Below are 14,482 nucleotides of genomic sequence, written 5' to 3'. Positions count from 1 at the left end.
ATGAATTTGATAAGACAAGATAAGATGAAGGCTGAAAAAAAAAAAAAAAAAACATCTATAATCCTGTGTTGCCACAAAATAAGGTTTTCATGGATAACATTCATATTTATAACAGTTTATTTATAACAGTTTACATGTTGGCACTGGTGCACAGTGCCAACATGTAAACTGTTATTGATCGGTCAGCCAGTATTATGACCCCGCTCTGGAGCAGATGGCAGCGAGCTTGGATCCAAGGGTGACATAAAGCCGTTGGTCAAGGTTACCCTATACATCTCTCCACTCTCTCACACACACACGCACGCACACACACACACGCACACACACTGGTATCTACTCCCAAAGTGCCCCGTATTGCCCTAAAATGCAGTGGGTGCAGAATCTACTGGGGCTAGTGGAAGACGATACATATTGTCGAGAAATAAATAGTTTTGGTGGTTAGAGAACAAATATATTACGAAATTCTGGACAGTTTCATGCGTGAGTTTATTACAGTGGCTGAGCAATAGAGATTGGACATCTTAAGATTTGAAAGGGGCAGCAAACAAAGGTTGAAAAGGAAGGAAAAGAGACGGAGCAGAAGGACAAAACATTGGCAGGATCCAGCTAGGAGTGGTTGTTTAGGGTTACATGCAATGCTATCCAGACAGCAAATTGATTATGAAGCAGAAACACTAATCCGGTGTCTGAGCCCCATATTGCTGCTGTAGACAGAGCATCCCCACAGGACAACAATCCCGCACCCACCCGCATCTTTCCCGGACTTCCTCATCAATACCATCCCCCGCCTCTCCCCAAGCGCCCTTAACATAGGTACTCCATGCCTGCCAAGATTTGTCCTCTGAATATAAATCTTGCTTTACTCCCCTCAGCCCAAGCGTCTCACTGCTGCCTCTAATGTGATACATTGCAAATTCTGCTTGCCTTGCTCGGCTTAAACCCCCTCACCTCCCTTGCAACACCCTGTCCCTGACTTTCCCTTTTTATGCGTGTTGTGTTGTCTTGTGTGCATGTTGTACAGTACGCCTATGTGTTTGTCTCTTTATTTGCATGTGTGTATTTGCATTAGTTTGCATCCATGTGCCTACTTGGAAAATCAGAACAATATCCTCTGGATCTGATCTAGCTGGTGTGTGTGTGTGTGTGTGTGTGTGTGTGTGTGTGTGTGTGTGTGTGTGTGTGTGTGTGTGTGTGTGTGTGTGTGTGTGTGTGTGTGTGTGTGTGTGTGTGTGTGTGTGTGTGTGTGTGTGTGTGTGTGTGTGTGTGTGTGTGTGTGTGTGTGCGCGCGCGCATGTGCATGCAATAATGTGCCCAAAGATGTGAACATTTAGGTTATGCTAGTATCTCGTGCCATGTTAAAACATTTAGTGTGTCTGTTAGGTAAATGTAATTAGAGGAGTAATAATTATATTTCTCAAAGTCTACATTTACCTACTTGTCTTCCTGGAGGCACACAATTCATTTGCTTTCACATTTTTCCTTCTGAGCCCTCATTGATCAAAGGGCGGTGGTACATCAGGAGTCACCATAATACTGATTAAAAGAGGAAAAGGAGAGTGTATCTGACTGTCTCCACACACACACACACACACAAATGAAGGCTGGGGAGGAACGGCTCATGTCTGCACTTTTACGTTGTCTCCTGAGGTATCATGCATAAGAGAGAAATAGAAGCAAAGACAGTGGGACAGTCAATGAGACAAAAAGAGAAGTACTCTAAGGAAATCCGCTTGTTAGACTTATTTACTGTTCCGTTGGGACTTCAGAATGTTTATTTTTTGAATAGATACGTTGAAGTATTTCTCTGTCTTTGAGCTTCTAACTGCTCTCAAAAAGACAATAAAATACCTTCACAGACACGACTTTGCGACGTTGCATGTGTAGTTACAGTGTAGAGTTATTTGGGTAGTTGCAAAATATGGCTAATGCTGCAGCCAAGGTGACCATTAATATGAAATTGCTCATTTATCATGGCCCTTCCAAATAGCACATGAAATAACCCACAGTTTGCTTGTTGTGCATGATAATTGTAATTGTGAAACACACAGAAATGAATGCTTGCTCCAACACAAATGTTAGCATGTTGGAATATTAGCCTGGTGGACATAGCTAAGTATTAGCTAATAATTATATAATTATGATAGTTTACATTTACAGTTAAATGGTACAGCTTTTTAAAAATACCTTCCAAAGAAGGAATTTAACTAAAAAGGTGTTTCAATTTAAAAAAGTGTAGTCGTATGCAGAGCAGATAAAAGAACTGGATAGATGCACGACACAGGAATGAAATAATGAAAGCGGAGCGCATGTGCATTGTAAGGGGCACATCTGTGTGAGTGGATTTTGCACCCGGTTCCCTCTTGATTCTGTTTTCAAAATCTGCCTTTTTTTTTTTTATCTGCATCAGGTTTATTTTATTTGCAGAGAGAAAAGATTTAAACAGAAGAAATAAGAGCTCCATGTCTGTGACACCCCACAGCTCACTGTATAAACACGTCACCCCGAAAGAAGAAAGAGAATATGATGCAAGGGAATAGTGGAGAATCATTCAAAATCATCAAAATGCATACATATGAAACAAAGGGAAACAAAAGGACATAAATAACTGGGATGCAAGGAATGTCAGAGCTTTGTTTGACAGTCACTGTATCTGATCTCCGAAACAAAACAAAACCAAGAAGCCGCAAAAAACACTCCGCAGCTTCAGCTGATAACGTGGTTTGTTTCTGAGTTTAAATCCACCTCATGATCAGCAAATCTATAAAAAACCATCTGAATTAAGAAAAGGTAAAGCTTCGCGGCATGTGGCAAGTTTGCTTAGCAAGAGTGATGGAGGTCTTCTGAGCATATAAATCACACAGTGTAATCACACTAAAATGGTAAAGCCTGCTGGGAAGCACAGCACTTCTAATTACTATGCGAGGTCCCCCCCATTCATTGCTCCAATCAATCACTCCCGCTACTGTATCTCAGGAGCTCCTGTGCCCCACTTCACTCACTTTATCATGCATGCGTGGCCCAGAACACACACACTCTGTCTCTTAATTTCCCTCCGTATTCTTTCCACTTTACAGATTATCTCTAACATGCACTCACATATACTACATTCATTTACATCTATACATGACTAACGTGCTCTACACTTTCTTCACTCTGTAATTCAGTTTTGAAGACCCTCGTTGACTTGACGTAATTCGATACTTAATCTCTATAGTCTCCGTTTAGAAGTTTCCTCCAATCCCTCGTTGTTATCTGACCTCATTGCATGCTGGCTGACAGAGGAGAGCAATGGGACAGTTGGGCCACTCTGTCTCCCTGAGTGAAAGCTGTAGACCACCCTCAATCACGGTGTACATTCACATGAACACACAAGCTAAAGGAAAAGGGGCCGACGGGGAGGCGAGGCGGCCACTTTGGGACACATCTCAACCGTCAGTCTGGGCTGCCTGCCCTTCGCTGGGTCAAATAGATGGGTTGAGTGACGCTGGGAGGTGTCGGGGGAGCATGGCTGGAGGACACAGGACAGAGCCCGGAGATAAGGGAATGGAGGGAGCGAGAGCTGCATTTCTTCGAATCAAAAGTGTTACATCGCCTCCTACAAAAGGAGCCACGACAGGCCCTCTCGCCTTTATCCCATTCTATTTGTGTGGGTGTATGTTTGTGTGTGTGTATGTTTGTGTGTGTGTCTCAACATGCCCTCATTTAATAATTAAAAAATATTGCAGCTAGATGCATCTGCTGTATCGTTTTCCCCTGTGTGTGTGTGTGAGACCCAGCTGTTTGTTATGACTGTAGTAAAACTACTTTATTTATATATTCTCCCTCCCTCTCTCCCTCCCTCCCCCCCTGGCCATCACAATTCTGCAGGGGATCTGAGGTCCCTAATGAATGCAAAGCACACAAACACAGACATGTATTTAGATGATAAGAGACTATAAGCATGCATAATTCATGCCACATGCACACGTTCCTCCAGTCTTTATTTTGTGTTTGAATTTGTGTGGGTTTTTCGTATGTGTTTCATGGATACTGCCGGCACCAGCATGACACATCAAAGTATTTGGAAACGGAGGGAAAGGGGTGTGTGCAGAGGTGTTAAAGGGAATAAATAAGGGAAATAAGTGGACGTGTGTGTCACTTGTGATGACTAATGGAAGTTATTTGTTTCTACTCAAACTGTTCTGAAATACAAATGAGGTAATTCACACCGTAGCAACACCAATCTTTGTCACTTTCCATCCAAACCTTCCAGTTCAATATGATGGTTCAAAGAGCATGTTGGGAAATGGAAGATGTCTAATTAAATATCCTGTTAAAGTGGCAAGTGTGACTCATGACGGTATAACCGCATGTCAAAAATGCAAACGAGATCAAACAGTTGGGGATGTATTTTGGCGGAAACATGAAAGGTATGAATGTATTTTCAAACAGAAAAGGCTTCTTTTGATTTTGGATTTGCCTAATAATTAGCATGTACTTCAGGATGTTGAAGCTGTAGTGGCACTACTACTGGCTTATTTTAGCTGTTCATGTCCTGCAGTGTCTGTCGGTGAGAGCCAGGGACACAGTGTATAGAGCTTTAAGAGTGCTTCTCATTATTGATCTGTGTAGATGGATATGAGAACTCTGGCGAGTGCTGCACGTCCTGTGTTGTAATCCCAGAGAGCAAATAGTCGGCGGCAAGTTTCTGTGATGCATCCGAGGCTATAGCGAGGCAGAATGGGATTACTGCTGTGTTTGTGTGCTGATGCTTTGAGTCTGTTGTGCCTGTGATTAATGGATTGTTAATCCGTGTGTGTGTGTAAAATACATCTCTCGCCCACCTTTCCTTGCCTTCCCACCGCTGCTGCTGCTGTTATGTGTGCAAAGTTGTGCTTCATTGTCAGCATAGCGACTCTATACCTTGAGAAAGGGAATGATCGTCTGATTTATTCTGCTGTCATTGTGAAGCTGATAAAACGGATGGATTACAACAATTTAACAAGGGGCACCATAGGACTCTTTAGATATTCATATTTGATGAACTTTGCCTTTTAAAGTATGAAAAAAGGCTAAGTTTAACACAAAGCAATGGGTTTGTACCTTTGTGGTCCATATTTTACATATCTGGCTGACTTTGCGCAAGTTAAAATAGAATACAATTCGTATGTTGAAGATAGTGATACTTGAAATGAAATTGAGTGCAGGTATGGTGTAGCCAGGCCGAGATAAGATGAGCATGAAGTGTAGCCCGTAGAGATGTATTTCAGCTCCACGCAGAAAGATGTGGGCTGACTGCTGAAGAGGAAAGGGGGAAAAACAGCAGAACTACAGTAAGCGTTCCGGGTAGGTTGGCAATGCAGAAAGGGAAAAGCATGAAAAATTAAAGGGAGTGTGACAAATAATATTTCAGAAAGCTCCAGTGCACAAGACGGCAACAATAGGTTAGTCTGTGACGGTAAACTTCACAAGGCTTCCTGGTATGAGCATGTTAAATCTTCCAGAGGTCTATATTTTGATAGATCGGCTTCAACAAATGCCCTTCCTGATAACCTCGTGCTATCTAACGTGTGTGTTGAACGTCCTACCGAGTCGCCAAGACTGGGAAATCACACTCTTGCATTAATTTACTGTCTCTGTGACTGTAAATTCAGGCGGAACATGTCAGGCTTACGTCACATCGTAAAATGTGTTGATGTGTTATTATCTACTTCATTATTTATGAATACAGAGCAGTTTCTATGTACTGCACTACTTTTCTCCCAGCTTGACTTGTTCGTTTTTTTTTTTCGTTTTTTTTCTGCACCTGCTCATTGAATTACCTACCCAGACTCCTCCAGCTGTCCCATCTAATAATCACGTTATAGTCGATTATTACAAAACACACAGCGGTGTGTGTGCTCTGTTAAGAGGAAGCAGTGAGAATTCGGTATCAGAAATAAATAAATAAATCCAAATGTGATACTTCTGGTGTGTGGGTGTGGGTGTCGGTTGGTCCAATTATTCGAAAATAAGAAAGCGACAAAGACAAAAAAGGAAAGTGAGAGGAAAGTGATGGAGGAAGTGCAGTGATGAAGAGAGTTGGCAGATGGCAGCTTTCGGATCGCTACATTGGAGGTGCAGATGTGGTGTTTTTTTTTTTAATCTCAATCACATGTCAAAGCACATCTGGCGAGGTACAGCTCTGCTGTAGCGGTAATGATATGACCTTCTAGTTCCAATTCTGTGATTCACGAGCAGTATTTTTATAGCCACAGTCACGAGACATGTCTGAGGAGTTTTTGCTCTCAGACTGTAAAACGTGCTATATGTTGTATAATCATAGCAACACACAATTGTAAAATGAAAGACATTTGAAATGCTTGAATTTTGATTCGATATTAATTCAAAGTAAGTTCTTTTGACAACAACACTCGGCGTCTACAGACATGCTAGCGGCTCTGTGAGGCACATCTACATTTCATAGAAGCATTCTAACAGTTGCTAATTACCACCAAACACAAAGCACAGCAGCAACTCATTGGGATGTCGTTAGTTTTTGCAGGGATTTTGAAAAATAATTTTAACTCATCGCTTGAGCGAAGTCATGACAATTAACTATAAGTGGTTTATAAATGTCTGTATCTCATTAGACTCTATGCAATAGGTGTTCTAAACGTAAACACTCAAAACCCAATTTTTAACCACATGGTGGCACAAGTGGGAAAGTCAGGGGATCAGCAAAGTCGGGGTTCATCGGCTGGAGACCATGAATGTCCGTGCACAACAATTCATCCAGTAGTTGGCGCCATATTTCAGTCGGGACCAAAGTGCTTGACAGACGGACCAACATTGCCATCTCTGGAGCCACACGTCTAGCGTGACTATAAATAGTAGTAGGACTGCCACTAATGGTGTTTTTTGTTTTCGGACTGTCACTGTTCTCATTTCAACAATTTCTGCACAATCAGGCAAGCTTTCATTGGGTACTCTGGAAAAGATTATACGATCTGAACATTTAGCAGCTGGACTGTAATAATCAGCAAACGTCAATGTCAATCAGAATAACCACCTCGGGAAACTGCCCATCAGCCAATTACTAATTGGTGAGATGGTGATGTTGCACGCTGTATGCAACGTGCGGGTGCTTGTGAGATTTTTTTTTTTGCATTTGGGAAAAACATTATTTGGCTTGGGTAAGGCTGATGACATACTGTAACAGGAAGGAGACGAGGCAATTAGGGCCCCCTCGTCTCCTGTCTTGTATCTTGTCAGGAAATGATTTACAAACAGGGAAAATAGGTTATTTGGAAACTCTTTGCATATTCCCTCTCCCATTTCCGATCGCTCTCTCTTCTCTCTTCTCTCTTTTTTCTCTTTCTCTCTCTCTCTCTCTCTCTCTCTCTCTCTCTCTCTCTCTCTCTCTCTCTCTCTCTCTCTCTCTCTCTCTCTCTCTCTAATTCAATATGCTTTATTGGTATGAATGTTACAAGGACAACATTGCCAAAGCATCAAATAATGAGATTTCAAAGAACAAGAACACGGTAGACTTCATAAAATCAAAAAATTGCTCGCTCGCTCACACACACACACACACACACACACACACATACACACACACACACACACACACACACACACACACACACACACACACACACACACACACACACACCCAAACACTTCTGCTCTCAGTGTTTTATCCACAAGGCAGATTTTCATACTTGATATGTAGAAACTTTGCCTTCCACCCTATCATGCATGCAATGCTCACGCACACACAAGTAAAATCACTCAGAAGATGTCACACTGTGTATAAACATTCATTATTCATTGTAGAAAAACACGAACACACTCACACGTTCATACACACACACACTTGCACAGTTAGGGTAATTAGTGGAAAGATGGAAAGAAGAAGGGAACGGTCTCCACATGGACAGGAAGATGCTTTTAATATACACATATCCCTTCCTCACACTGTCTCAACTACTATGTCCCCTTTAACCACACACACACACACACACACACACACACACTTGCACAGTGTGTTAGCCTTCGGGTGGAATTACCGGTTTGATTTCAGCCTGGTGGAGATGTAGGAGAATGATAGTGGCAGGCTAAACCGAGGGGCAATGAATCAGTGCCTTATCAAACCTCTGGCCCTAGGTATGAACTGTCAACACAGATACAGCACACGCACGCACACACACACACACACATACATACACACCATTGGCAAACATCACCCTTCCACAGTTGGAAACAGCAACAACGTCACATCACGTGTCTAAGGGCTCAGTGGGGCGGCTGTCAGGGCACTCTTCTCTCCACCAGTCCACAGTCTGTCCCTCTGCTCTCCCAGTGAGGGGAAGGGGGAGTGAGCAAAGGCTGGCATGTATAATTCAGCAGCTTCACGACAAGCCCTGTCACCATGTAGATTTATAGTATTGGCGAGAGAGGAATGAGGAGATGGTTGGGATTTAACTACCTCAGGATCCTAATGGGAGGTTTAGCATGCACTTTACAAAATCACCTTAATCCAGCGTCGTTCTGTGAAGGGAGGGATGTGAGCGGAAAATTAATTGCTTTTTTCTGCACGTCTGAGTTTCTCTTTTGAACCAGACAATTGCTCACTGGTTGTTGCTTTTTATCATTATATAGCATTGCATTTGATTTTTTTGGGGGAATTGTGTCCACATATGGATGGACGTGTGCGTGTTTTAAATAGAAATGGTGTCTCGGATTCGACCTATGATAACAGATAAAGTTGTTATTCCCAAGGTTGGGCATTAATGAAGAAATTAAATCCGATAGGGGCATGTCACCTTCAGGAGAAGGCAGACTTTTATGACTGATGTTTTACAGGGTGCATTAGTGCGCATAAAAAGTTTATTAGTCGGGCAGCACTGGGGAGCTGTCAAACCCCTGACTGTATTTCACTGTGTTACAATGCTGAGCTGCATCAAACTCTGCTGCTTCTACAGAAACAAAACAACAACATTTCCCAGACTAATAAAGCCCAAACCAGCTTCAGTTTGTGCAGTGCCGCCTGTGAAGTCCGGTGTTTTCACATTTGCATTGAAGCATACAATTTGCATTTAAAGCTTTTCTGTGGAGTTGATTTTGTGCTGGAGATCCTATCTGTTAATATTTTCGTTTGTCGGAAAGAGGAAGATCTTTGTGCTGCACCTTAAAGTAAGTCCGTTATTCCACTGTGATTTTAACATTCTGCAGAGGGAAAAAGCGGGGAGGGATGGGTGAGGCGTACGGGACTTTTATCAGCCGAGATGAGAGTTGTGACAGTCTGGAGCCCAGGTTTTCTGGGCTGTCTGTCTCGGTGTCCTTCACACCGAGGGCCTGGATGATGGGGCTTGGACGCAGGGCGGGGAACTTTTCATGTGACAGAAGGCTTTGCCTAATAGCCAGCCTGTTCTCCAATTCTGTCTGTTTTTCTCTGTCTCATAGACGCACTCTCATTTTCTCTCTCCTCCTCGTCTCTGGCCATATGCGTCTCTGACATCTCTCCATCTCTAATAGAGGAGGGTACAGACAGAGGAGGAGTCGGTTTCATTGCCTCAAGTGTGGCGTAAACAAGCTTTTAATTTTCAAATCTCTCCAGAACAATCCAGATTCTGAGACAGCCGGTCTGGGCACCTGGGCAGTTCCCTGATTAAGGTGGCGCCGGCATTCTACAGTTAGAGAAGGGGGTAGTTTGAAAGAGGCAACAGGGGGCAGCTTTGCCAGCCTGCCAAGTGTGTGGGCGCTGCCATGGCCAGTCAGTCTTCATAATGGCTGTCTGGCCGTTGGACAGAGCCAGCTCAGTGGGCACACGACTGACTGTGGGGATCAGAAGAACTCCCCTCAGTAACCCTGGCTCAATGGTGCCTCAGGAGACAACAAAGGGCAGAGGGGGAGGGGGGGGCAGGGCATTATTTCCGTGGGCAAATGAAGGGAGGGATGGGAAGAAAAAGCAATTCAGAAGTGGAAACAGGGCATAATGAAGGCCAGAGAATGGACCATGAAAACAAAATTACACCCAAGTTGAAGTCGCAAAAGAGGGAATAAGGAAAGAAATCTTAAGTAAAAGGGAGAATGGGGACAGCATAGGTGCTCACTATTCTTTAACTATAAGCTGATGCCGTGTGCTTTCCGAAGGACAGATAAAGGTTTATCTCTCCAATGGGTTTTCCTCTCCCTTTCTCACTCTTGTGGGCTTGAGATTCAACTTTCAAAGGGGTATTTAGATACTAGAGCAATTTCAATTTAAGCCAAAGACATAGTCTGCATTTAAAGCTGGCATGTTTGTTAAAAACATGCAGGAAAAGGAAGTTTTGCTCTGCTTGGCAAGTATGAGATATCCCCAGACGTGGGACCGGTATAATGAAGCAATATCAGCCTGGCTGTGTCTGAGATATGGGGGTTCAGTAGGCCTAATATTAGTCGTCTTAGATAACTGATCTGACAAACCAGGTTATCAGCTTTAATCAGATTTTCTGATCCAGCATTTACACATTTAGGATGTGGGAATTAAATCCCTAATCGCATGCAAGAGGAACAGATACAGACTGGAATGTAATAGGAGATAAGATTACTCTGCATGGGGAAATGGTCATTACAACAGCAAGAAAATAAGAGTAAAGAAGAATATAAAATCAGGAGGAGTTATTTCTCAAATGCACTTGTGTGTTTGAGAAAGAACTGCATTATAAGAAGTTGCTTGTGAGGCTGTAATGCTCTTTACACTCCAGAAAACAGATGTGTTGCTTGGGGGCAACATGCAGAGATGTCTTCGCTATTATTTGATTCTTACCAGTAAAATGACAAAAAATTCAATTTGGGCCTGAGAGTGGCGCCTAAGGAAAGGCCACGTTGCTACCTATGTAAAGGGTTCATCCCCTGGCGAACATGAAAGAGTTTATGCATGGCGGTATTTCACACTATTTTGGGCCTGAAGCTTGTGCAGAAGGAATTATCACTAATGTAAACCACTCATGAGGTGTTGTGTTATCTTGTGTAGGCGTGGAAATCACAACTTACTCATGCTTTAATACTTGCATGGCATGTTGGCCACAATGATAATATAATTATACAATACATATTGCAAGACAATTGGCTACAGTTTATCCCAGTTTCTTCAAACGTAGAGGAACGGTAGCGAGTTGTCATTGACTGTATTTACTTTTCATTTGTGTCTTACAGTATTGTACAGGAAGCTGAACTGAACCACTGAACACAGTCTCTCTTCATGTCACTCGTACTTTATGTCAGCGGCCTGTAAGAATGGTGACTCCATTGATATGTGTGACGTAGGTTACCATGGCTAAATGTACAGTAGTAGCTGCTCTAACATCAGTGACTGGCATCTGGCCAGATGTGCAGCTTGTGATTCAGTGTTTAATAATGCTTCACTGATTTGTATCAATATATATATATATATATATATATATATATATATATATATATATATATATATATATATATATATATATATATATATATATATATTCAAGAAATAAGATTTTTATTTTTTTGCAAAAATGTTCCAAGTTTTTGTTTAGGTCCATCCCAGTTATTAAACCATCGGTTAAGCTTTTAGCAGTGTTGTAGAACCGTTCTCGCCCTTTGGCAACCAGGTATTTTGTCTGAGCTTTTAACGCACTGCAACCTATTACATCTGTCGTCTTCAAACTGTGCTCAGAGGGTAACATTCACTTTGTATCGCCAGAGTAGGCAATGGTTGTAGACCACAGTCAGCCATTTATCCTCAAACCTCTTGGGTTTCTTTGAGGGAATGGCTTTGACTGTGTTTCAAAGATGAACAGCTGCATATTTGTGAGCATGTCGAATGAATAATACCAGGAAATGACACGGTATATATCCTCGTGGAAAATTAAACCTCTTGTTAGCAGACCACATCCAACATGTCTGTCCTCTCTCCCATCTGTCTTTGCTATACAGTAGGGACGCATTAAGGTGATTCTATTATCTCCTCCTTGCTCTCCTCTAAGGGATCTTCTTAACGTCATTCAAAGCCATTTAATTTGCAACCAAGAGTATAATGGCTGTGGAAATGGAAGGCACAGTCCTGTGCCTACACAGGGGTGTGCTATTCAAGGATAATTGGTGATTGTCAGAATGCATCTCAGCGAGAGGGGGGGGGAGGTTTAAATGACGCATGGTCCACGCGCAGTCATAAAGCGAGTGAAGATGCATACCGTCATGTCCAGGTCAATTTTAATCCCACATTCATTCTAATGAGCATTTCCATTTTTGTGGGCTGCATGGATGGGATTGCTTCAGTTCTCCTCAATTAATTTCTCAATCGCCCCCTTTGGTCACAGAAATTGCTGAGTCTCTAAATGAGCCGATGTAAGATTGAGTCTTTACAGCGGTTTAATGCTCTTACTTGAATGGCTCTGCATTAATTCCTCTGTATGATTAACGGCAGGTACCGGCGTCAAGAGTCAGTGGGAAATTAGTTCACGGAGGGATACGGTATTCATCCAACTCCTCACACCTGCTGCAGCGCAGATGAACCTGTGTGATTATTCGGATTGGCTGAACATCAGCACAGTATTTTATTCTGCTCCACCGACCTTTCCGCCTCACTGTTCGCAGTCTGTGCGCAGGAGAACGCCTCCTTGGCATAATACACGCAACCATCTAGTGAGTCGCCTGCACGCGATCCTCGGTCGGGAATGGCGGTGCGCCGCATTTTCCGATGCTCATTTTCAAATATAATGGCATGCGCGAACACGAGTTTGAATGGGGCCTACTTGAGGCGATGCATCTGGTGGACGATAAAATGGATTTATCGTTTTCCCCCATTTTTCCCCCCATTTTGCTCTGATGAATAAGCCGCTTTGCACTGGTATTAAACCTCCCCGAGCTCTCTGTCCCCTGTACCATGATGCATTGTCTGTTGCTGTGCCTTGTCTCTTCACTTCCTCCGTCAACTGATTAAGTCTTTGGAACAGCATGGAAACACCACAGGGTGTTGCATTGTTTTTCAGTGTGAAGACAATTCCGCTGAACAGTATGAATAGACCAGTGACTCTTGAAAGAGGCAGACTGTCACTGTTTGTCGTCATTATTCAGTCGGCTCAGAACGTGCATCATATGGTGGTAGGCTCTCTCTTTGGTCAGGCAGTGTGTTTCTCTCTCTTCCGCACAGCTTCAGGCATTCAGATGAAGTCAATAATTCAATTCATGTAAATTCTACATTTCTGCATATTTGAACATCTCCATCCCAAATTGAAATAAATTAAACAAAAAGACCTGCTTCATAACTGACGAGGGGGAACTTTCCCCGGCTTGGTCAGGTTGTCATTTCCGATATTAAAGTATTTATTTTTCAGTGTATGCAGTTTGCTGTGGTCAGGGTGGATATAGATGGTTTTATTTCCTGGAGAAAAAGAATCTCCTCAGCCCAATAAATCACCATGTAAACAAAGCCAATACTGCTGCGACTGTGGCTCAACAGGGGATGCTGCACAGATGCGGGCTTTAAAGACATGTTACGGATTTATCATTATAATGCCCCGGGAGCTTTGACACCCGTGTAGATTCTAGTCCCACCTCATGGAGGAAGAACAGTGTTGTGGTTGTTTTCTTTGTCTCAAGGCAACTTGCTAACATTATGAATTTCTACACTGTGTGTGTGTGTGTGTGTGTGTGTCTGGCTTGCACAGTATGTGGGAGTGTGTGTTAATGCATCTGAGAGCATTAGACACGGCTATACTTTTTGCTTAGGGAGGAAAGTTCCCCAACAGCCTTCTGGTTGATAAATCTGAGCAAACCAAAAAAGTGAATACAAAAACAGTCCCTCCATGTTTTATGGGTAGTGTCCTCCATCAAGCCTTCCGACAGCATGTCACCTATTTGTGACCCCGGCTGTCACATAATCCCTTTGAAAGGCCTATTTGCGCCTCTCAGTGTGTCCCTGTGCATCAGTTAATCATCCTGTGCGTCAGTGAGTCATAACATCCAAGCTGTGAACCGTCCTTTCTGCCATCCACCTCCAGCACCTGCAGAGCTGGTACCACCTGTGCCCACAGAGCAGCACCTCGCCACGGAATCTCAATAGAGTCCTCGCTCCCCAATGGCTGCTGTCGCACTCGCTGAAGGTTTTCTCCGTCTGCTGTACAGAAACTCTTGTTACCAGAGGAAGATGGTGCACTGTACAGACGTTAGAATGGGAATAAACCAGCTCTGCACCGAAGATGAATTAGTAACGACAAAGAAATGGAAAAGCAAGTCCTCACTTAACAATTTACACAATAAACAAGCATATCGTAGAAGTGACTTGAAACATTCGGCTCACCTCTCTAACCTGATTTCTTCAGGCGTGTTATTGTAAAGTATCAAAGCCTTGATGGCAGACCGTGGTTACTTTTAGTCTGCTGTCTGCTTTGTAAAAATCAGACAGTGCTCATCTAAAGATCACAGTGTGTGCAGTCAAAAGGTCTGTGACCCAGTCATGCTTTGAAAGTAATCACTTACATTTTAAAATAGTCAATTC

The 14,482-nt window shown here is 42.9% G+C and overlaps 1 protein-coding gene across 12 annotated transcripts in view; it reads left to right on the top strand.

Annotated features, from left to right (window-relative positions):
* Positions 1-14,482, top strand: part of trim44 (tripartite motif containing 44) — a 39,802-nt gene that overhangs the window by 17,781 nt on the left and 7,539 nt on the right. For 11 of the 12 annotated variants that reach the window (XR_012953360.1, XR_012953358.1, XR_012953359.1 and 8 more), the window contains one exon: positions 13,986-14,213. The exons of the other annotated variant lie outside the window; for it this stretch is intronic. The gene's annotated coding sequence lies outside the window, so the exon portion shown is untranslated. The remainder of the gene's footprint in view (positions 1-13,985; positions 14,214-14,482) is intronic. 12 annotated transcript variants of the gene reach the window in all.

This window comes from Anarhichas minor, unplaced genomic scaffold, assembly GCF_050575085.1.
Source record: "Anarhichas minor isolate MPS153535 unplaced genomic scaffold, ASM5057508v1 ptg000011l, whole genome shotgun sequence".
In the NCBI taxonomy this organism is placed as follows: domain Eukaryota; kingdom Metazoa; phylum Chordata; class Actinopteri; order Perciformes; family Anarhichadidae; genus Anarhichas; species Anarhichas minor.
This window is presented reverse-complemented; position numbering and strand designations above follow the sequence as displayed.